General features: G+C 39.9%; 1 long non-coding RNA gene across 1 annotated transcript; it reads right to left on the bottom strand.

Annotated features, from left to right (window-relative positions):
* Positions 1 to 514: 514 nt before the first annotated feature.
* LOC143420968 (uncharacterized) lies at positions 515 to 1,095 on the bottom strand. The gene is made up of 2 exons (XR_013100709.1): positions 891 to 1,095; positions 515 to 807 (listed from the first exon to the last, which is right to left on the bottom strand). It is a non-coding gene; the product is annotated as an uncharacterized LOC143420968 (long non-coding RNA).
* Positions 1,096 to 2,758: the final 1,663 nt, after the last annotated feature.

The raw sequence follows: 2,758 nt of genomic DNA, 5'->3' as shown, positions 1-2,758 counted from the left end.
CCATATAATGTTCTGTGGTGCCCTCTATCAGCAATGTTAGCACTCTTCCCTCTACTTTTTGTACAGGGGGTGATACAGTCTACAGCAACTTGACATATGCAGAAACTTTACCTCGTCGATAAATGCAATGAAAAGAAGAGATTAACTCATGTCTACCACACTGATCACAGGGTGGCATGTTCCTTAATTACAACTGCAGTTTATTTGCACTTATTGCCATACACAGGATCCTGTTGGAGAAAATATTCTTCAGAACATCAAAAGTAGGCATTAAAAACACTATAATAGTGGAAAGGTCACATGCATAAATTCACAACAAATTTAATTTGCTATAATAAAGAGCTTGATGTTCAAAAGCAGCTTAAAACAAGTCCAGCTGGTAAACATAAAAAACCTTATTTTTTAAAATGAAATATATGGTAATATATAGTTAAGGCTCAGGCGGTAGAGAGTCACGGCTGGAAGCCAGAACGTAGAGTGAACCCAAAAACAGATTCAAGCTGAGAATCAGAACTTTGATGTGAACAAGGGGTTTATTTACAATGACGTGAAGGTACAAGAGGATAAGAACATGAACTGTGAAATACAAGGGTCGCAAACTAAGAACAAACTGTGACTCGGAGATATGAATGAAGTTGAGACTATGAATAGAAGCTATGAGCAAACTGTCACATGCTATGATCTAAGAACTAAGAAGGTGACATGAAGCACTAAAGGGCTTTAAACTAGATTGTCCCAGAACATGAATGGTGGTTGACAGGACTCAGCGAGAAAAACAGTGGTACGCGAGTGGGTGGTGGGGAGGCACTGAAACAGAGGGAAAACAGAGTCAGGGTGGTCCTTGGGGAAATGACTGAATTAATCCAAACTGTTAGCCTGAACAGTCTTACTTGGTTGCAGGCGGAGTCATGCGAGAGGGGGAAAGCAGGATAACGAGGCCTCGGTGAGTCCAGTGGATTAGTGATCCATGGTCCAAAAACACTGAAGGCAGGGAGGCAGACAGGTGAGGATGCAGAAAACTGAGAGTTTTACCAGCTGTTTGGAGTATAACGGAGTCCAACGTCCTGGAGAGCGAGACTATTGCAAGGTTGTAATGTGAGTCATGAAACAAGTGGGTTAGCAGACAATCTGGCGAAGGCAGGTTGTGGACGCTGGTCTTATATGCAGCTGGTTTAATCAGTCTCAGGTGGCACTCTGGCGAGGAGCAGCACAGGCTCCCCCCGAAGGAGGAGAGTAGGCACTGTGGAAATTTACTGTGACTCAGCCAGACCATGACATAGGGCATACCGGTGATTTGATCTTGGCTCCTCCAATGAGTGCATAGGTATGTTCAATTGTTAGAAAATGATCACTCTATCACTGAATGTATGTATGGGTTAATGTGGTTGCCAGCACAAAGTCATGACTGGTCAATAACACAAGGAACCTACTCAAAAAAAAGCAGCTCATTTAGGATCCATCCTCTTTGGTTTAATGGTTTTGTCAACTTTGTCTTGGTTGTTAATGGTTGATATGAAACAGACCAGTTATGTTCTTTGTTAATGCTCGGTTAATTTAATCAACACAATTCAATATTCAGTAAGCACAGTGTTTTAGAATTTTTCTTATTAAGCAGAAGCAGTGAATAGAACTCACAGTCAACGAATAATTGTCTCTTTAAAAGATTTCTGGAATTTGCACAATCTTTAGATTTTTTTGATGGGATGCTTTTTAGTAGTCTGTCTATCTATCTATCTATCTATCTATCTAGTGCACACATCTCCAGTAATAAGCTTCTATCTGATACCTTTAAATCATTTTCCACAGCTTTATAAATTGCTTTTGTTAATGCAGCATGCTCTGAATATGAATATGCTGTCACCTGCAATGAATCAGGTGCAAAAAATTCAGTACAGTGTCTTCAGAATATCATGAAGCAGATGCGTGGCTGAAAAGGATTCAGGATTAGTTCAAACTCCTGTCCTTACATCTCAAGTTCATTTTGACTGTAAACTCAGTAACCCCGTCAGCTTTGAATTCAAGCACTGAAACAAGTTAAACTTCTTTATATTAAGATTCTAATAAGTAATCACAATAAGTGGAAAGACTGCTGAGAAAGAAAAAAATGAAAATTTCCACTAGAGGGAAAAACACCCTTTGGTGCTGCAAATAGTTTCTTATGACTCAGCTTGTTTGATTAATTTCCGACATTAAGTGCTGAAAACGGTAAATCACTTTTGCCGAACAGTTGCTGAGGAGTTACATAACGAGTGATTAACATTAGCTGACTTCCGCCCGCATATTAAGTTGTGCTGGCTTTCAGCAAAATCTCAGTCAGGAGTGTTGAGAGTTTAACCTCATGTCAAAAAGTGACAGGTTTTAGCTTCCAGATGTGGAAATGATAACAGAAAATCTTATACAAACCTTTACACCCCAACAAGTCCTCCTCAAACATCGCTGGCCTGAAAGTGAATGTGAGCAGAATAGATGAGACCGAGACTCCTCCAGGAGAGAAAAGGACTCATATTTAATTCAGCAGTGCAGAAAGTCATCCATGTGTGCATGCTTTACAAGAGTTTCATCTTTGTTTTTTTGTGTTAAACAAGAGGATGTTATGAATCCATATTATATCGGACTAGCTCTGCAGCAGGGGCACATCAAGATCACTGCAAACTGCTGCATAACCTACTTTTGAAAAGGGTAAGTCATGCAAATGTCAAAGAGGAGGAGGTAATGCCAAATTCTGAAATCCTTGGTTGTCATAGTAGCGCTATAATTT

Source organism: Maylandia zebra, linkage group LG11 (genome assembly GCF_041146795.1).
Source record: "Maylandia zebra isolate NMK-2024a linkage group LG11, Mzebra_GT3a, whole genome shotgun sequence".
In the NCBI taxonomy this organism is placed as follows: domain Eukaryota; kingdom Metazoa; phylum Chordata; class Actinopteri; order Cichliformes; family Cichlidae; genus Maylandia; species Maylandia zebra.
The sequence above is the reverse complement of the archived record's forward strand: the minus strand, read 5'-3'. Positions and strand labels throughout refer to the sequence as shown.